Source organism: Bos mutus, chromosome 15, assembly GCF_027580195.1.
Source record: "Bos mutus isolate GX-2022 chromosome 15, NWIPB_WYAK_1.1, whole genome shotgun sequence".
NCBI classification, from domain to species: Eukaryota; Metazoa; Chordata; class Mammalia; order Artiodactyla; family Bovidae; genus Bos; species Bos mutus.
Window position 1 is genome coordinate 75,789,636 of NC_091631.1, and position 22,719 is coordinate 75,812,354.

Consider the following 22,719-nt stretch of genomic DNA (forward strand, 5'->3'; position numbering starts at 1 on the left):
CATATTAAACTGAGCCCACTAAGACTTTCCTAGTGGACTCAGTTTTTAAAGAATCTGTCTGCAATGCAAGAGACCTGAATTTGATCCCTGGGTGGGGAAGATCTCCTGCAGAAGGAAATGGTAACCCACTCCAGTACTCTTGACTGAAGAATTCCATAGACAGAGGAGTGGAGCAAGTTACAGTACATGGGATTGCAAAGAGTTGGACACAACAGTGCAACTTTCACATTCACTTACTTATTAAAAGAAAAATTTCTTCATGCATGTGATCTTTAAAACATTATATTTTCTGTGGTTCTAAGATACTCATTGACCATAAAAACAAAGTTATAAGCAATAACATTTTCTTCATTAAATAGACTCATAAAATATATTGAGGGGTACATATTGTCTTCTCATTATGGTACATGTGCCTGCCTGTTTAGTCATGTCCAACTCTTTGCGACCCTGTGGACTGTAGCCCGCCAGGCTCCTCTGTCCATGGGATTCTCCAGGCAAGGGTACTGGAGTGGGTTGCCATTTCCTCCTCCAGGGGATCTTCCTGGTCTGACAATCAAACCCACATCTCCTACCTCTTTTGCATCGCAGTTGGATTCTTTCCCACTGAGGCAACGGGGAAGCCCATCTTGTCATTAAGTCTGAATAATTGGTGCAGGCTGTCTCTAGATATGGCTAGAAACAAGCTTGACTGTTTGGTGAAACTTTCAGTGAATTCAGCATCAAGGAACTGGAAACACAGGAGCATAGAAGAGGAAGTAAGATTAGTTTAGAATTAGTAATACCTATGTTAGAATCATAGCTTTATATGCCAGATAAGGAATTCTATTTTTAGAGAATTTGTTACTAACAGTATGGCTCATTATTTTAACCCCTATAAACATCAGCTTCCTCATCAAGTATGCTGTGTTGCTCAGTTGCTAAGTTGCATTTGACCCCTTGCAACCCATGAACTATATAGCACATTAGACTTTGCCATCTTTCACTATCCCTGGGGAGTTTGCTCAAACTCATGTCCATTGAGTCAGTGATGCCATCTAACCATCTCATTTTCTGTCACCCCTTATATTGTATCAGAGACATTTCTCTCAGTGTAAATCACCCTTCCATTTCTCCCACTCCCAGCTTACGTTTAAAGAACCACTCTGTCTTTGTCTTTCTCCTTCTACACATACGGACACACCCACACAAGCAACCACTTGCTTCTCATTATTCATAGTAGTTTATTCTACAAAGTGGCTATGAAGCCTGAATTAGTGAATACTGATACTGAACCATTGATCCTAGGAAAAATAGAGTTATGATACCGTACACTTCTGCTCACAATATTTCATCAACTGATCAGTACATGTCCTAGTTTTATGTGTTTCTGATCAAGAACACCTTATTTAATATATATTCCTGACTCACTAACATTGAAATCAAAGTCAGCAGCACCATCATTCATAACTTGATGAGCTTGTCTAGCACGTAGATCTCTGTAAGGCACATCACAGCCTTCTTGCACTTAGGGAAGTTGAACAGCACTTCAGCACTATGCTTGGTGACAATTTTAAAAAGCAAGTTCACTAAAAAAAAATCACAAAAATGTGAAAAATATAAAGGATATCTATTTATAGTATGAAAGCTGAAAAAGGAAAGCTGAGTGCTGTTCAACCTCAACTTCTGATTATATACACATCAGGTGACTCTGTGAATGTCCACAAATAACCATGAAAACATCATACATGTTGACTTTGGGGCTACAAATAAATGTTAAGGAGTAGTTGACTTTACAAATACAAATAATGAAATTTTGTTGTATAAGTGTATACACACATATGTATATATATGTTAAATCTTCATCAGCATTCACAGTATTGTTTATGCTTAGAAGAAATATGGGTAATGCAGAAAGATTGCATTAAAAATGCCACTTTTTTCCTGGACATAGAGAAGCAATGACCCCATCCACCTTGTGAATGACTAACTGGGTAGGGACAGCAACTACCTAACTGACGTACTTGGCTGTTGATTCCTCAATTCCTCCTCCTTATTTACGGGTGGAATAGAATACTAGGGAAGAAGCATAAGGGAGAAAAAAGAAAACATCCAACATCAATTACATACAAAGCCCCTTAACTAAGGAATGATCTACAATGAGTTTAAAGTAGAAAGAGCAGATTTTAATTTGTGAATTTTGATCTGAGTGATTAGCAACTTGAGTTACTATACCATTCACTGTCACAGAATTATACAATAACAGATGTTGAATGGGGTTTTAAAAAATCTCAGATCTCATTTTATATCATCTAAGACTTCAGAGACTTATAATCATTAAAGCATGCTGAGCTGAAATTTGCTTTCATTTCTCTTCAGTCCTTTGGTCTTGTTTCTCTTCTCGGTTACTCTAAAGGTAAATCTAATCTCTTTTCTAAATGACGGCACGTCATACATTTACAGAGTTCCCACTCTAAATTCTATATCTAAACTCCAAACTTATTCTCAACTAAAACCTGTCTTTAACATGCACTTCTATTATGTTATCTCATATCTATCTTTTATGTGAGGTTGAATTCTCAGAAAGAATAGTACTTTATGTACATCTTAGTTTAAGTCTTATTAGGCTGTTCTACCCTGCTTTCTCTTGAAAGTATTTACCTCCTTCTACCAGCTCGTTTCACCTGTGAATACTGTTATTAATATTTTAAACAAAATGTTAACTAAGAAGTTCTGTAGCATGCTACTGGAAACATGAATAATGCTAGATCATATGATGTCCTGTGCAAACTTAAAAAATAGGTGCCCTTTCTCATGACAAAAAAAATAAGTGCCCTTTCTCATGGCATAATTAGATGACTTTGAAAAATGATAACCTGTAACAATGAGACACAGTTTTTTTTTTTTACTTTATTTGGTTTTAATTGAAGGATAATTGCTTTACAGTATTGTGTGGGCTTCTACCCAATGTCAACATGAATCAACCATAGGTTTACCCATGTCCCCTCCCACTTGAACATCCCCTCAATTTTCTCCCCATACAACCCCTCAAGGTATTATTATCCAACCCCTCAATAACCAGGGTTATCGAGCCCTGGTTTCAGTTCCCTGTGTCATACAGCAAATTCCCATTGTCTATTTTACATATGGTAATATATGTTTCCATGTGACTCTCTCCATGCATCCCACTCTCTCCTTCCTCCCCCTCAAGCTGTGTCCATATGTTTACTTTCGATGTCTGTGTCTCCATTGCTACTCTGCAAATACAGTCATCAGTACCATATTTCTAGATTCCATATACACGTGTTAGTATATGATACTTTTTTCTCTTTCTGACCTACTTCACTCTGTACAATAGGCTCTAGGTTCATCCACTTCAGTGTTGATGATGTTTTGTCATTCAGTCGTCTCCGACTGTTTGTGACACAATGGACTGCAGCACACTGGGCTTCCCTGTTATTCACCGTCTCCCAGAGCTTGCTCAAACTCATGTCCATTGAGTCACTGATGCCATCCAACCATCTCATCCTCTGTTGTCCCCTTCTCCTGCCTTCAATCTTTCCCAGGATCAGGATCTTTTCTAATGAGTCAGTTCTTCACATCAGGTGGGCAAAGGATTGGAGCCTCAGCTTCAGTCCTTCCAATGTATATTCAGGACTGATTTCTTTTAGGATTGACTGGTTAGGATCTTCTTGCAGTCCAAGGGACTCTCAAGAGTCTTCTCTTAACACCACAGTTCAAAAGCATAATCCTTTGACAATCAATCTTCTTTATGGTCCAACTCTCATATCCATACATGACTAGTGGAAAAACCATAGCTTTGATTTTATGGACCTTTGTTGGCAAAGTAATGCCTCTGCCTTTTAATTCTGTCTAGGTTTGTCATAGCTTTTCTTCCAAGAAGCAAGGCTCTCAGTTTCATGGCTGGAGTCAATATCTACAGTGATACTGCAGCCCAAGAAAATAGTCTTTCACTGTTTCTATTGTTTCCCCATCTATTTGTGATGAAGGGATGGGACCCGATGCTATGATCTTCATTTTTTGAATGTTGCATTTTAAGTCAGCATTTTCACTTTCCCCTTTACTTTCTCTTCGCTTTCTGACATAAGGTTGGTGTGATCTGCATATCTGAGTTTATTGGTATTTCTCCAGGCAATTTTGATTCCAGCTTGTGCTTTATCCAGCCCAGCATTTCACGTGATGTACTGTTGCATACAAGCTAAATAAGCAGGGTGACAATATACAGCCTTGACATACTCCTTTCCCAATTTGGAACTGGTCCATCGTTCCACGTCTGGTTCAAACTGTTGCTTCTTGACCTGCATACTGATTTTGCAGGAGGCAGATAAGGTGGTCTAATATTTGCATCTCTTTAAGAATTTTCCACAATTTGTTGTGATCCACACAGACAAAAACTTTAGCTTAGCCAATGAAGCAGAAATAGATTTTTTTTTTTCTGGAATTCTCTTGCTTTTTCTATGTTCCAATGGACGGTGATGATTTGATTTATGTTTCCTCTGTCTTTTCTAAATCCAGCTTGAAAATCTTGAATTTCTCGGATCATATACTATTGAAGCCTAATTTGCAGAATTTTGAGCATTACTTCTCTAGCATGTGAAATGACTGCAACTGTGTGGTGGTTTGAACATTCTTCGGTGTTGTCTTTCTTTGGGACTGGAATAAAAATTGACCTTTTCCAGTCCTGTGGCCACTGCTGGGTTTTTCAAATTTGCTAGTATATTGAGTGTGACACATTAACAGAATTATCTATAGGATTTGAAATAGCTCAGTTTGAATTCCCCCATCTCCACTAGCTTTGTTCTTAGTGATACTTCCTAAGGCCCACTTGACTTTGCATTCCAAGGTGCCTGGCTCTAGATGAGTGATCACATCATCATGGTTATTTGAGTCATTAAGTTCCTTTTTGTATATTTTTTCTGTGTTTTCTTACCACCTCTTGTTAATATCTTCTGCTTCTGTTACGTCCTTGCTGTTTTTGTCCTTTATTGTACCCATCTTTGCATGAAAATTTTCTTTGGTATCTCTAATTTTCTTGAAGAATTATCTGGTCTTTCCCATTCTGTTGTTTTCCTCTATTTCTTTGCATTGTTCACTTAGGAAGGCTTTCTTATCTCTCCTTTCTTTTCTTTAGAACTCTGCATTCAGATGAATATATCTTTCCTTTCCTTCTTTGCTTTTTGTTTCTCTTTTCTCAGCTATTTGTATAGGCGTCCTCAGAAAACCATTTGGCCTTTTTGCATTACTCATTTTTGGGGATGGTTTTGCCCACTGCCTCCTACACAATGTTGCAAATGTCAGTCCATAGTTCTTCAGGTACTGTATTTTTAGATCTAATCCCTTGAATCTCTTTGTACTTCTACTGTATACTCCTAAGGGATTTGATTTAGGTCATACCTGAATTGTCTTGTTCTCTACTTTCTTCAATTTAAATATCAATTTGGCAAAACAGGGAGTTCATGATCTGAGCCACAGTCAGCTCCCTGTCTTGTTTTTGCTGACTATATGGAACTTCTCCATCTTTGGATGCAAAAATATAATCGATCTGATTTCACTATTGACCATCTGGTGATCTCCATGTGTAGAGTTGTCTCTTGTGTTGCTGGAAGAGGGTGTTTGCTATGACCAGTGTGTTCTCTTGGCAAGACTCTGTTAGCCTTTGCCATGTTTCATTTTGTACTCCAAGGTCAAACTTGCCTGTTTCTCCAGGTATCTCTGATTTCCTACTTTTGCATTCTAGTCCCCTATGATGAAAAGGACATCTTTTTTTGTGTTAGTTCTAGAAGGTCTTGTAGGTCATCAAAGAACTGTTCAACTTCAGTTTCTTTGGCATTAGTGGTTTGGGCATAGACTTGGATTACTGTGATATTGAATGGTTTGCCTTGGAACTGAACAGAGATCATTCTGTTGTTTTTGAGATTGAACACAAGTACTGCATTTTGGACTCTTTTTTTTTTGCTATAATGGCTACTCCATTTCTTCTAAGGGATTCTTGATCACAGTAGTAGATATAATGGTCATTTGAATTAAATTTGCCCACTCCAGTCCATTTTAGTTCACTGATTCCTAAAATATCCATGTTCACTCTTGCCATTTCCTGCTTGTCCACTTCCAATTTACCTTGATTCACCGACCTAACATTCCAGGTTCTCAAGAAGTATTGGTCCTTACAGCATTGGACTTCACTTTGACTGCTAGACACATCCAAAACTAGGCACTGTTTCCACTTTGGCTCAGCCTCTTTACTCCTTCTGGAGCTATTTCTTTGCTCTTCTCCTGTAGCATATTGGGTAACTACCGACCTGGGGAGTTCATTTTTCAGTGTCATATCTTTTTGCCTTTTCATACTATTCATGAGGTTCTCAAGTTAAGAATGCTCAAGTGGTTTGCCATTCCTTCTCCAGTGGACCACATTTTGTCAGAACTCTTCACCATGACCTGTCCATCTTGGGTGGCCCTACACAGCATGGCTCATAGTTTCAGTGGTCAGTTTGGCTAGTTTTCTGCCTCATTAGAACTGACAAAAATGTGTTCCTTTATATGGTTGAGCAACATTCCATTGTGTATATCTACTACAAATTCTCTATCCATTCATCTGTTGATGAACATTTAGGTGGCTTCCATGTCATACCTATTGTAAATATGGCTGCAATTAAAATTGGGGTGCATTTATCTTTTCCAATTTTGGTTTCCTCAAGGTATATGCTAGTAGGGGGGTTGCTGGGTCACATCAGCATTCTAACCTTGAGAACCCCATGAAGGCAAAAAGATATGACACTGAAAGATGAGCTCCCCAGGTCAGTAGGTGGTTTTATTCCTAGTTTTTGTTTTTTTTTTTTAAAGGAATCTCCATAGAGACTGTAACAATTTACATTCCCACCAACAGTGCAAGAGGGTTCCTTTTCTCCACACCCTCCCAGAATTTATTGTTTGTAGATTTTTGAAGATGGCCATTTTGACCTGTGTGAGGTGATACCTCATTGTAGTTTTGATTTGCATTTCTCTAGTGATGAACAATGTTGAGCATCTTTTCATGTGTTTATTAGCCATCTGCATGTCTTCTTAGGACAACTGTTTGTTTAGGTCTTTTGCCCATTTTTTTGGTGTTTGTTTTTCTGGTATTGACTTGTATGAGCTGCTTGTATATTTTTGAAATTAATCCTTTGTTAGTTGTTTCATTTGCTATTATTTTCTCATATTCTGAGGGCTTCCTGATAGCTCACTTGGTAAAGAATCTGCCTGCAATGCAGGAGACCCTGGTTCAATTCCTGGGTCAAGAAGATATTCTGGAGAAAAGATAGGCTATCCACTCCAGTATTCTTGGGCTTCCCTTGTGGTTCAGCTGGTAAAGAATCTATCTGCAATGTAGGAGACCTGGATTTGATCCCTGGTGTGGGAAGATCCCCTGGAGAAGGGAAAGGCTATCCACTCCAGTATTCTGCCTAAAGAATTCAAAGGCTGTCTTTTTACCTTGTTTTGAGTTTCCTTTGCTGTGCAAAAGCTTTGAAGCTTGATTAGGTCCCATTTGGTTATTTTTGTTTTTAATTCCATTACTCTAGAAGGTGGGTCGTAGAGGAACTTGCCGTGACTTATGTCAGAGTATTCTACCTGTGTTTTCCTCTAAGAGTTGTATAGTTTCTGGTCTTACATTTAGGTCTTTAATGCACCTTGAGTTTATCTTTGTGTATTTTGTTAAGAAGTATTCTAACTCCATTCTTTTACACGTAGCTGTCCAGCTTTCCCAACAGTACTTATTGAAGATATTGTCTTTGCTCTATTATATTTTATTGCCTCCTTTGTCAAAAATAAGGTATCCATAGGTGTGTGGGTTTATTTCTAGGCTTTCTATCTTGTTCCATTGGTCTATATTTCTGTTTTTGTGCCAGTGCCACATTGTCTTGATGTCTATAGCTTTGTAATATAGTGTGAAGTCAGGAAAGTTGATTCTTCCAGCTCCATTCTCCTTTCTCAAGACTGCTTTGTCTATTCTGGGTCTTTTCCATATGAACTGTGAGACTTTTTGTTCTAGTTTTGTGAAAAATGTCATTGGTAATTTGATAGGGATTGCATTGAATCTGTATATTAAATTTGGTAGTATAGTCATTTTTACAATAACAACCTTCCATTCCCTTCTGGCCTGTAGAATGTCCACTGAAAAATCAGCTGTTTATTGTATGATTTTTCTTTGTGTTACTTGTTGCTTTTCCTTTGCTGTTTTTAATATTTTTCTTTGTGTTTAATCTCTATTAGCTTGATTAGTATATGTCTTGACGTATTTCTCCTTGGGTTTATCCTGTATGGGACTGAGAGACAAAGTTTTTTACATAAAAAATATAAAACTAAATAATAGAAAATTCAAATTTTAGTCATAGTAAATGAGTATTTTAAGTCATTTGGATTAAAATAATTTTTGTAAAATAATTGCACTGCCTGTTGATTTTAGTTTCAGTGAAATATAATTTATATATGAAAATTCACCCTTTACAACTACAATTTAGAGGTTTTTTAAATAAACATATAGAATTGTACAACTGTCATCACAATCCAATCTTAAGACGTTTTTATCCCACAGAAAGTTCCCTCTTGGCTGTTTGTAGTCAATCCATGTCTTCACTTTCAGGCTCAGGCAATCACTGATTTTCTTTTGTCTTTCTGGAATATCATATAAATGCAATCATAGGTAGTTTTTTGTAGGTGACTTCTTTCATGTAGATAGGGATTCACAATCTTTTTCTCTAAAGAGTCAAATAGTAATTACATTTGGTCTTGTAATCTATATGGTTCCTATTGGAGTTCTGCCACTGTAATGACTGATTTCAGGGTGAAAGTATTCAGTCACCAGTAAGTAGTATTTTAGCTGTAGGTTTTTGACATATACCTTGTATAAGATTGAGGATATATCCTCTATTTGTAGAATCTGAACATTTTTTCAGATGAAGAAGTGCTTAGTTTTGTCAGATGTTTTGTATTTGATGATTATTATTAAATTTTTACCTTTTCCTATTAATATTGTATTTAATATTATTGGTTTTTTAATGTCATATTAATCTTGCATTCCTGGGATGAATTGAGCTTTGTCATGCTGTATAATGTTTTTTGTATGTTACTGAATACACTCTCTAATACTTTGCTAAGGATTTTTTTTTGTCTGTGTTCATGAGGGATACTCGGAGAAGGCAATGGCACCCCACTCCAGTACTCTTGCCTGGAAAATCCCATGGATGGAGGAGCCTGGTGGGCTACAGTCCATGGGGTCGCTAAGAGTCAGACACGACTGAGCGACTTCAATTTCACTTTTCACTTTCATGCATTGGAGAAGGAAACGGCAACCCACTCCAGTGTTCTTGCCTGGAGAATCGCAGGGACGGGGGAGCCTGGTGGGCTGCCATCTCTGGGTCATACAGAGTCGGACACGACTGAAGCAACTTAGCAGCAGCAGCAGCATGAGGGATACTAGGGCTTCTGAGGTGATGCTAGTGGTAAAGAATGCAGCTGCTAATGCAGAGGACATAAGAGACATGGTCCAATACCTGGGTTGGGAAGATCCTCTGGAGGTGGGCATGGCAACCCACTCCAGTATTCTTGCCCAGAGAACTCCACGGACAGAGGAGCCTGGTGGTTTACAGTGCATAGGGCCCAAAAGTGTTGGACACAACTGAAGCAACTTAACATGCATGCAAGCATGAGGAATATTGGACTATTGTTTTGTCTTCCTTTGTAATGGCTTTGTCAATGTCAGGATAATACTATCCTTAAGAATTGGATTGGAAAATCATTCTTTCTCCATTTTTATAGAGATTGTGAAGGATCAGTAGTGCTTTAGCTATAGTTTTTATTATTTTTAATAAATATTTTCCTATTTATTTATTTTTTGGCTGCAGTGGATCTTCTTTGATGTGAGCAGGCATTTTCTAGTTGCATAGATTTCAGAGCATGGGCTCGAGGGTGCTCAGTCTTCAGTAGTTGTGGCACATGGGCTTAGCTGCTCTGTGGCATGGGGAGTCTACATGGATGAAGGTTAGAACCTCGGATCCCCTGCCTTGACAGGCAGATTCTTAAACTCTTGATCATCAGGGAATTTCTCATTTTAGATTTTAATAACTGATAGAAATAAGTATGCAATGATGGGTATATGCAAAGGTAGCACAAGAAAGGACAGGAATGGCAAGGACCTAACAGAATTAGAAGAGATTAAGAAGAGGTGGCAAGAATACACAGAAGAACTGTATAAAAGAGGTCACAATGACCAAGATCATGATGGTGTGGTCACTCACCTAAAGCCAGACATCCTGGTGTGTGAAGCCAAGTGGGCCTTAGGAAGCATCATCACAAACAAAGCTGCAGTGATGATGGAATTTCAGTTAAGATATTTCAAACCCTAAGCTGATGTTTTTAAAGTGCTGGACTCAATATGCCAGCAAATTTGGAAACCTCAGTAGTAGTCACAGGGGTAGAAAATGTCAGTTTCCTTTCCAGTCCCAAAGAAGACCAATGACCAAGAATGTTCAAACTACCACACAATTGCACTTATTTCACATGCTAGCAAAATAATGCTCAAAATCTTTCAAGCTAGGCTTCAACAGGGCATGAATTGAGAACTTCCATATATATAAGCTGAATTCAGAAAAGACAGAGTAACCAGAGATCAAATTGCTGAAATATTTTGAATTATAGGAAAAGCATGAGAATTTCAGAGAAAGATCTACTTCTCCTTCATTGACTATATGAACGCCTTTGACTAAGTGGATCACAAAAAACTGTGGAAAATTCTTAAAAAGATAGAAATACCAGACCACCTTACCTCCCTCTTGAGAAACCTATATGCAGGTCAAGAAACAATAATTAGAAAAGACATGGAACGTGTTCCAAATTGAGAAAGGACTACGTCAAGGCTGTGTATTGTCACCCTGCCTATTTAACTTATTTGCAGAGTGTATCATGTCAAATGCCAGGCTCAATGAATCACAAGTTACAGTCAAGATTGACAGGAGAAATATAACAACCTCAGATATGCAGATGATACCATCCTAATGGCAGAAAAGTGAAGAGAAGCTAAGGAACCTCTTGATGAAGGTGGACGAGGAGAGTGAAAAAAACGCTTAAAACTCAACATTCAAAAAACAAAGATCATGGCATCAGGTCCCATCACTTCATGACAAATAGATGGGGAAACAATGGAAACAGTGACAGATTTTATTTTCTTGGTCTCCAAAATTACTGCAGAGGGTGACTGAAGCCATGAAATTAAAACAGGTTGCTTTGTGGAAGAAAAGTTAGGACCAAACTAGAAAGTATATATATAAAAAATCAGAGACCTTACTTTGCCTAGGAAGATCTTTATAGTCAAATCTATGGTTCCAATAGTCATGTACAGATTTGAGAATTGTACCATAAAGAAGGCTGAGCACTGAAGAATTGATGCTTCTGAACTGTAATGTTGGAGAAGACTCTTGGGAGTGCCCTGGCCAGCAAGGATATCAAACAAATCCATCCTAAAGGAAATTAACCCTGATGTGAAGAGCTGACTCATTGAAAAAGATGATGATACTGGGAAAGATTGAAGGCAGGAGGAGAAGAGAGTGACAGAGGATGAGATGGTTGGATGGCATCACCAATTCAATGGACATAAACTTGAGTAAACTCTGGGAGATAGTGAAGGACAGGGAAGCCTGGTGTGATACAGTCCATGGGGTGACAATGATTTGGACATGATTTACAGAGTGAACGGTCAGAGAAACAACAAGAAATCAATGGTGAAGTCATATATTCCTAAGGCTTTCTTTATGTCAAGATAAAAAAGAAAAAACTATTTTGGCAAGATTGAAAAGAAAAACTATTTTAATTTCTTCACCTGCTTTAGGAATTTTGATATTTTTTACTTCCTCTTCAATGCATTTTTAAATATTTGTCTATACTGAAAAATTTCAAGAATTTGTCTATATTGTCTATATTTGTTCACAGTGTTTCTTTACAATACTTTTTATATTGCTGAGGTTGGAAATAATGAACATATTTCATCCCTGATTTTAACATATGTTTTCTCCTTTTTTCATCTCTTTAGCTAAAAAAGCTTGTTAAATTTTGGTCTTCTAAAGAACCTTCTTTAATTCTTCTAACCTTCTTTTCAGTTCCAGTTCAGTCCCTCAGTCGTGTCCACCTCCTTGCAACCCCATGGACTGCAGCACGCCAGGCCTTCGTGTGCATCAACAACACCCCAAGGCTGTTCAAACTCATGTCCATCGAATAGCTGATTCCATCCAACTGTCTCACCTTCTCCTCCTGCCTTCAATCTTTCCCAGCATTAGGGTCTTTTCCAATGAGTCAGTTCTTCGCATCAGGTGGCCAAAGTATTGGAGCTTCAGCTTCAGCATCAGTCCTTCCAATGAATATTCAGGGTTGATTTTCTTTACGATTGACTGGTTGGACCTCCTTGCAGTCCAAGGGACTCTCAAGAGTCTTCTCCAACACCACAGTTCAAAAGCATCAATTCTTAAGCACTCAGCTTTCTTTATGGTCCAACTCTTATATCCATACACAACTACTTTGACTAAATGGACATTTGTTGGCCAAGTAATGTTTCTGCTTTTTAATATGCTATCTAGTTTGGTTATAGCTTTTCCTCACAAGAGCAAGCGTCTTTTAATTTCATGGCCGCAGTCACCATCTTCAGTGATTTTGGAGCCGAAGAAAATGAAATCTCTCACTGTTTCCATTGTTTCCCCTTCTATTTGCCATGAAGTGATGAAACTGGCTGTCATGATTTGAGTTTTCTGAATGCTGAGTTTAAAGCCAATGTTTTCACTCTCCTCTTTCATGTTCATCAGGAGGCTCTTTAATTCCTCTCTGCTTTCTGCCATAATGTTGGTGTCATCTGCATATCTGAGGTTATCAATATTTCTCCCAGCAATCTTGATTCCAGCTTGTGCTTCATGCAGCCTTGCATTTTGCAAGATGTACACTGCATATAAGCTAAGTAAACAGGGGTGACAATAGACAGTCTTGACGTACTCCTTTCCCAATTTGGAACTAGTCCTTTTTCCAAATTCCTTTCTAATGTTTGCTTTTTAACATGCATACAAATTTCTCAGGAGGCAGATAAGGTAGACTGGTACTCGCATCTCTTTAAGAATTTTCCACAGTTTGTTGTGATCCACACAGTCAAAGGTTTTGGCATAGTCAGTAAAGCAGAAATAGATGTTTTTCTGGAAATTTATTGCTTTTTCTAGATCCAACAGATTTGACAATTTGATCGCTGATTCCTCTCCCTTTTCTAAATCCAGTTTGAACACCTAGAAATACTCAGTTCACATACTGTTGAAGCCTTGCTTAGAAATTTTGAACTTTATTTGTCTAGTGTTTGAGATGAGTGCAATTGTGTAGTATTTTAAACATCATTTGGCATTGCCTTTCTTTGGGATTGTAATGGAAACTGACCTTTTCGAGTCCTGTGGTCACTGTTGAGCTTTCCAAATTTGCTGGCATATTGAGTGCAGCAATTTCACAGCATCATCTTTCGATATTTGAAATAGCTCAACTAGAATGCCATCACTTCCACCAGCTTTGTTTGTAGTGATGCTTTCTAAGGCCCACTTGACTTCGCACTTCAGGATATCTGGCTCTAGGTGAGTGATTGCACCATCATGCTTATCTGGGTCATTATGATATTTTTGTAAAGTTCTGTGTATTCTTGCCACCTGTTCTTAATATCTTCTGCTTCCTTTAAGTCCATAATGTTTCTGTACTTCATTGTGCCCACGTTTACATGAAATGTTCCCTTGGTATCTATAATTTTCTTGAAGAGGTCTGTAGTCTTTTCCATTCTGCTGTTTCCCTCCATTTCTTTGCATTGATAATTGAGGAAGGCTTTATTATCTCTCCTTGTTATTCTTTGGAACTCTGCATTCAGATGGGTATATTTTCCCTTTTCTCTTTTGCTTTTCACTTCTGTTTTTTTCCTCAGCTATTTGTAAGGCCTCCTCAGACACCATTTTGCCATTTTATTTTTCTTTTCCTTGGGCATGGTCTTGATCACTGCCTCTTATACAATGTCATGAACCTCCATCCATACATAGCACATCAGGCACTGTATCAGATCTAATTCCTTGATTATTTGTCGCTTTCACTGTATAATCATAAGGGATTTGATTTAGATCATACCTGAATGGTCTAGTGACTTTCCCTACTTTCTTCAATTTGGCAATAAGGAGTTCATGATCTGAGCCACAGTCAGCTACCTGACTTGTTTTTGCTGACTGTATAAGGTTTCTCTATCTTTGGCTGCAAAGAATATAATCAATCTGATTTCGGTATTGACAGTCTAGTGATCTCCATGTGTAAAGCCATCTCTTGTGTTGTTGGAAGAGGGTTTTTGCTGTGACCAGTGTGTTCTCTTGGCAAAACTCTGCTAGCCTTTGTCCTACTGCATTTTGTACTCCAAGGCCAAATTTGTCTGTTACTCCAGGGATCTCTTGACTTCCTACCTTTGCATTCCAGTTCTCTAGGGTGAAATGGACAACTTTTTTTGATGTTAGTTCTAGAAGGTCTTGTAGGTCATTATTGAACCATTCAATTTCAGCTTCTTCAGCATTAGTGGTTGGGGCATAGACTTGGATTGCTGTGATATTGAATGTTTTGCCTTGGAAACAAACAGAGATGATCCTGTTGCTTTTGAAATTGTATCCAAGTACTGCATTTTAGATTCTTTTGTTAACTATGAGGGTTACTCCATTTCTTCATATGGATTCTTGCCCACAGTAGTAGATATAATTGTCATCTGAATTAAATTCACCCATCCTAGTCCATTTTGGTTCACTGATTCCTAAAATGTTAATATTCACTCTTCCCATCTCCTGTTTGACCACTTCCAATTTACCTTGATTCATGGACCTAACTTTCCAGGTTCCTATGAAATATTGCTCTTTACAGCATCAGACTTGACTTCCATCACCAGTCACATCCACAACTGAGTGTTGTTTTTGCTTTGGCTCCGTCTCTTCATTCTTTCTGGAGTTATTCTTCCGTTCTTCTCCAGTAGCATATTGGGCCCCTCCAACCTGGGAAGTTCATCTTTCAATGTACTATCTTTTTGCCTTTTCGTACTGTTCATGGGGTTCTCAAGGCAAGACTACTGAAGTCATTTTCCATTTCCTTCTCCAGTGGACCATGTTTTGTCAGAACTCTCTATCATGACCTATCCATCTTGGGTGGCCCTACATGGCATGGCTCGTAGTTTCAGTGAGTAAGAGAAGGTTGTGGTTGATGTGGTCATTTTGTTTAATTTTCTGTAATTGTGATTTTCATTCTGTCTGTCCTCTGATGGTTATGGGTACAAAGCTTATGGAAGCTTCCTAATGGAAGCTACTCTGCTTTAGGTCTTCTAAAAATCTTCATAAAATTTATGACTTTAAAAATTGTTTTTCTTTTTGCTGTTTTACTTCAATTAAAATCTTAACTAGTTCTTTCCTTCTGCCTGCTCTAGGTATAGCTAGTTCCTCTTTTTAAGTTTCTTAAGACTCAGCTTATTTTGAGATATTTCTCTTTTTCAAATACAAATATTTGTATTTATAAATTTCTCTGGAAGACTACATCAACTGCAGCCCATAAATTGTTATATATTTTGTTTTCTTTTTAAGTCAGTTAAACATATTTTCTGAGTTACCTTTACCTTTGATTGATTAATAGGTTACTGAGCAACTAAGCACAACAATGATATTTCATAGCAATGATAGTTCTGTGTTTTCTTCAAATCATATTTTAACTCTCAATGTTAAACTACTAGTTATAAGTATTTAATTTTTAAAATGTATACTTGTATATGTATGACTGAGTCCCTTTGCTGTTCACCTGAAACTATCACATTATTGTTAATACACTAATACCAAGTGTTTTAGTGTAAAAAAGATAAAAAACAAAACAAAACAAAACACCTTATGGAATCCAAAAAATACCTACTTGGATTCCATAAGATTTTATTTTTTTAATTTTTTATCTTTTTTACATTAAAACACTTGGTGGACTGGAAAAGGTCAGTTTTTAGTCCAATCCCAAAGAAAGGCAATGCCAAAGAATGCTCAAACTACCACACAATTGCACTCATCTCACATACTAGTAAAGTAATGTTCAAAATTGTCCAAAGCAGGCTTCAGCAATATGTGAACTGTGAAATTCCTCATGTTCAAGCTGGTTTTAGAAAAGGCAGAGGAACCAGAGATCAAATTGCCAACATCTGATGGCTCATAGAAAAAACAAGAGAGTTCCAGAACAACATCTATTTCTGCTTTATTGACTATGCCAAAGCCTTTGACTGTGTGGATCACAATAAACTGTGGAAAATTCTGAAAGGGATGGGAATACCAAACCACTTGACCTGCCTCTTGAGAAATCTGTATGCAGGTCAGGAAGCAACAGTTAGAACTGGATATGGAACAACAGACTGGTTCCAAATAGGAAAAGGAGTACGTCAAGCCTGTATATTGTCACCCTGTTTATTTAACTTATATGCAGAGTACATCATGAGAAACGCTGGACTGGAAGAAGCACAAGCTGGAATCAAGATTGCCGGGAGAAATACCAATAACCTCAGATATGCAGATGACACCACCCTTATGGCAGAAAGTGAAGAGGAACTAAAAAGCCTCTTGATGAAGGTTGAAAGTGGACAGTGAAAAGTTGGCTTAAAGCTCAATATTCAGAAAATGAAGATCATGGCATCTGGTTCCATCACTTCATGGGAAATAGATGGGAAACAGTGGAAACAGTGTCAGGCTTTATTTTTTGGGGCTCCAAAATCACTGCAGATGGTGACTGCAGCCATGAAATTAAAAAACGCTTACTCCTTGGAAGGAAAGTTATGACCAACCTAGATAGCATATTCAAAAGCAGAGACATTACTTTGCCAACAAAGGTCCGTCTAGTCAAGGTTATGGTTTTTCCTGTGGTCATGTATGAATGTGAGAGTTGGACTGTGAAGAAGGCTGAGCGCCAAAGAACTGATGCTTTTGAACTGTGGTGTTGTAGAAGACTCTTCAGAATCCCTTGGACTGCAAGGAGATCCAACCAGTCCATTCTGAAGGAGATCAGCCCTGGGATTTCTTTGGAAGGAATGATGTTAAGCTGAAACTCCAGTACTTTGGCCACCTCATGTGAAGAGTTGACTCATTGGAAAAGACTCTGATGCTGGGAGGGATCGGGGGCAGGAGGAGAAGGGGACGACAGGATGAGATGGCTGGATGGCATCACTGACTCAATGGACGTGAGTCTCAGTGAACCCCGGGAGTTGGTGATGGACAGGGAGGCCTGGCATGCTGTGATTCATGGGGTTACAAAGAGTTGGACACGACTGAGCGACTGAACTGAACTGAAGCATATTTTATATGCTTAATGGGCAACCTTTATGGACACTTTTAGATTTAATTTTCCTTATCATCTCCACTTAAAAAATATAGAAAAAAAATTTATAGAATACTAATCAAGACATTGCAATTTTCTTTACCTCTGAAATAGTTGGATGTTATTACATTTCTTAAAATTCCCAATCATTTTGTCTTTCAGAAAGTTAAAACATTTTAATTGAATCTTATTTAATATAAATTTATATGGATATTTAATTGGACCTGAAATTTTTACCTTCCCTTTTATTCAGTCATGTCATACCAGTAATTTAGCACCTTTTTTACATGTCACATGTTTTATAAATATTTCTTGCTGTAAACTAGACCCATCAATTTCTCTCTTTTCTGAATTTCTAAGAACTTACTACTTTCTTAACTTGGTTATTAACCAGCTACATGATTAGTAATGTTCCCCTTTATGTTTATTTCTCTCATTTTAACCATCAGCACCATTATTGTTACCAATTATTCAACTTTTTAAAAGTTTTTCACAAGTATTACACTTTAAAACACTTTTCTTTTTTGCAGGTATGTGATTTTCAAAACATTAAAAAATTTGTAAATCATAAGCACTAATCAAGCAGAATCAATGCTGACCATAAACTACTGAAAACCATGCTGAGAGGAAGGTCAGAATAGCAACCAGAGGGTCATTAATATTATAGTTTGAATTTTACAGATCTGTTTCTTGAAAAAAATCTTGAGTACTTAGTCTATGATTGCAAGAATTCTTTGAAATTGAAAAGATAATTGAGAATAACAATGTCCTCACTCTCATGGAGTGTATATACTAGTTGTGAAGACATAAATAATAGCTAGCACTCTCAATTTTATCTTATTTCTAGACTTGGGATAATGACCTCTAAATAACAGACAGCAGAAATATTTGTGATTGTTGGCAGTAATCACAATGATGACATTGTTAAGAGTTATGCAGATCCTGAAGCAGCCACTTTTCATATTAAAACATGTTTTGAAAATGTGCATGTAAACCTGACGCTGTGTCTCAGTTCAGTTCAGTCTCTCAGTCATGCCTGATGCTTTGTGACCCCATGGACTGCAGAATGCCAGGCCTCCCTGTCCATCACCAACTCACGGAGTTTACTCAAACTCAACGTTCATCGAGTAGGTGATGCCATCCAACCATCTCATCCTCTGTCATCCCCTTCTCCTCCCACCTTCAATCTTTCCCAGCATCAGGGTCTTTTCCAGTAAGTCAGTTCTTCACATCAGGTGGCCAAGATATTGGAGTTTCAGCTTCAGCATCAGCCCTTTCAATGAATATTCAGGACTGATTTCCTTTAGGATTTACTGGTTGGATCTCCTTGCTGTTCAAGGGATTATCAGAAGAGAAAATAAGGTCTCCAGTGTGAGACTTGTTTTCTGTTTAAGTGTCTCATCTCTAAGGAATTAGCAAAATATAGAAATTACATTAGTAAGAACATGAAACCTTGTTTTTCCAAATGGATTCCACTTACCACCCACATTATTAGATAGGAATGCCTGCTGAGGAATGGTATTACTTCCTCAGCTCCTACTCACATTTATAAAGATAATTAAAATGTGTCAAATATTTATGTAACCCCATTAGAATGCTCATTTTTAAAATATTGCCATAAATAATCATTAACTATTGTTCGTAGGCATCTTCATTCTGATCCAAACTGAAGCTCTTTAAGTATTAAGTATTCAGCACCTAGTTAAACTAAATTAAAAATCCATCTCAAATTAAAATCTCAAGGCAATATTGTAGAAGCAAAAATACTATTTTAGGAATAGGACAGTGAAGTGCTTTCTGGAGCAGTGACTTCAGTGCAGCACATACACTTCCTGGCACATCTTTTCTTTTTATTCAATAAGCACTGTTTCCATGAAGATTCTTTTGTTCTGGGCTCAATGAGAGGCACAACAATAGGTAGGAAAAGCAGTCAGATCCATTTACTGCCATCTCAGAGGTACTGTGATGATGCAAAAAAAACATATAAATAAACTAGATAAATGTGTCACATTATTTAAATGACATTATCTATTATGTTTTTAAATACAATGATTACATGTTATACAGTCACCTCTCATCTCATTTAACTTTTGTATCTCCCTAAAGTTAGAACAGAGCCAGGACTTAAAACCAGGTTTTATAATTCTAAAACCCATCCCATCCTCTACAGATGTATTCTCTCCAAGGCATTTATTATCTGGCTTGACTCATGGCAGAAAGCAGAGATTATATTTTTAAGATTTAAACAAAGCTTGTTTTAAGGAAATTTAATTTCCTTAAGAACTTTAGTTTCCTAAGGTTTGGAAAAACAACAATTAGATATTGAGAATATTTTTGTCCTCCAATGACTTTCTAACATGACATAGGCATAGGCGTTTTTGAGGCTATTTCTCACAAGTATAATCATTTGCATCTGTAAACATGGTTGCCATATTCTATTCTTTTTTGGTACATAGTACATTATTATGAGACTGTGACAGGTAAACTGATTTCACTGTTTTTCAGTGGTTCACCTATACTCCTCTTGAATGGGGAAGAAATATTTCTCAAAGTAGACTGTAAGTTTTATTTTCTCAGAACTCGGTATTGGTTGTTGAGGGCAGTATGAAAGGCTGGCTATATTAGTTTTCTAATGTTGCTCTAACAAATTATCACAACCTCAGTGCTTAAAACAATGCACCTTTATTCTCTTACACTTCTGGAGTTCACTTGTCCCCAGACAGGCTCATTGGTGTGAGGACATGGTGTTATCTAAGCAGGCTCCTCTTAGAGACATTGAAGGATATGTTGTCTTTTGCACTTGCTAGAGTTTATGGCACCCCACTCCAGTACTCTTGCTTGGAAAATCCCATGGACGGAGGAGCCTGTTAGGTTTCAATCCATGAGGTCGCTAAGAGTCGGACACGACTGAGTGACTTCACTTTCACTTTTCACTTTCATGCATTGGAGAAGGAAATGGCAACCCACTCCAGTGTTCTTGCCTGGAGAATCCCAGGGATGGGGGAGCCTGGTGGGCTGCTGTCTGTGGGGTCGCACAGAGTCGGACATGACTGAAGTGACTTAGCATAGCATAGAGTTTACCTACATTCCTTGGCTTATGACCCTTTCTTTCATCTTCAGTGCCACCAGCATAGCATCTTTAGTTTTCTCTTTCTTTCCCAATTTTTCTCTTGTTATTTCACCTTCTCTGCTTTTGACTCTCTTCCATCCTTTTCATAAGTACCCACGTGAGCACATCATTAGGCCTTCCTGGAAAATCATAACCCTCTATCACAAGATTCTTAATCACAGATACAAAGTCCCTTTTGCCGTGTGAGCGAATGTATTCACAGGTTCTAGTGATTAGGACATACATCTTTTTTTTTTTTCTTTCTGATGGTGGCTGTTGTAATTATTCAGCTCAAAATAATGATTGTTATTTCTATTTTGGAATTGTTTTCAAAATGTTTTGCTTTTAAAATTTCCACTGTCCACCAGATAAGAATTTCAAGTGTAAAAATTGTTAATTGCATACTGTTTTCTTCTAGTGAAAAGAAGAATCAAGGTTACGCCTCTCTGAGGGAAACAGAAAAACCTTGGTTCCACTGGGTCAAAGATCCATTCTTTTTTTAATTGCATAATTAACTTACAATATTATATTAGTTGTACCTGTATTGGATAGTAATTCAGTATTTTTACAAAATATACTAAATTAAGGTTATTACAAGTCAATGAATATAATTCCCTCTGTTATACAATATATCCTCATTGCTTTTTATACATTACAGTTTTATCTATTTTATACTTAATAGTTTGTATATCTTAATCCTATAACCCTATCTTGCCCCTTCCCACTGGTAATCATTACTTTGTTTTCATATCTGTGAGTTTACTTCTGTTTTGCTATATACACTTATGTGTTTTATTTTCTTAGGCTCCACATATAAGTGAACTTCCTGATGTTCAAGCTGGTTTTAGAAAAGGCAGAGGAACCAGAGACCAAATTGCCAACATCTGCTGGATCATGGAAAAAGCAAGAGAGTTCCAGAAAAACATCTATTTCTGTTTTATTGACTATGCCAAAGCCTTTGACTGTGTGGATTACAATAAACTGTGGAAAATTCTGAAAGAGAAGGGAATACCAGACCACCTGACCTGCCTCTTGAGAAATTTGTATGCAGGTCAGGAAGCAACAGTTAGAACTGGGCATGGAACAACAGACTGGTTCCAAATAGGAAAAGGAGTACGTCAAGGCTATATATTGTCACCCTGCTTATTTAACTTCTATGCAGAGTACATCATGAGAAACGCTGGACTGGAAGAAGCACAAGCTGGAATCAAGATTGCCGGGAAAAATATCGATAACCTCAGATATGCAGATGACACCACCCTTATGGCAGAAAGCGAAGAGGAACTAAAAAGCCTCTTGATGAAGGTGAAAGTGGAGAGTGAAAAAGTTGGCTTAAAGCTCAACATTCAGAAAACAAAGATCATGGCATCCAGTCCCATCACTTCATGGGAAATAGATGGGGAAACAGTAGAAACAGTGTCAGACTTTATTTTTGGGGGCTCCAAAATCACTACAGAAGGTGACTGCAGCCATGAAATTAAAGACGCTTACTCCTTGGAAGGAAAGTTATGACCAACCTCGATAGCATATTCAAAAGCAGAGACATTACTTTGCCAACAAAGGTTCGTCTAGTCAAGGCTATGGTTTTTCCTGTGGTCATGTATGGATGTGAGAGTTGGACTGTGAAGAAGGCTGAGCACTGAAGAATTGATGCTTTTGAACTGTGGTGTTGGAGAAGACTCTTGAGAGTCCCTTGGACTGCAAGGAGATCCAACCAGTCTATCCTAAAGGACATCAGCCCTGGGTGTTCTTTGGAAGGACTGATGTTGAAGCTGAAACTCCAATACTTTGGCCACCTGGTGTGAAGAACTGATTCACTGGAAAAGACCGTGATGCTGGGAAAGATTGAGGGCAGGAGGAGAAGGGGACAACAGAGGATGAGATAGTTGGAAGGCATCACTGACTCGATGGACATGAGTTTGGGTAAACTCCGGGAGTTGGTGATGGACAGGGAGGTCTGGCGTGCTGCAGTTCATGGGTTCACAAAGAGTCGTACACTACTGAGTGACTGAACTGAACTGAACTAACTGACTGTAGTTCTATTTTTAAATTTTTGAGGAAATTCTGTACTGTTTTCCACAGTGGCTACACCAAATTACATTCCCACGAACAGTGTACAAGAGTTCCCTTTTTTCCACATCCTTGCCAACATTTGTTTTCTGTGCTCTTTTATACATAGACATTCTGAAAATTGTAAGGTGATATCTCATTGGTGTTTTAATCTTCAT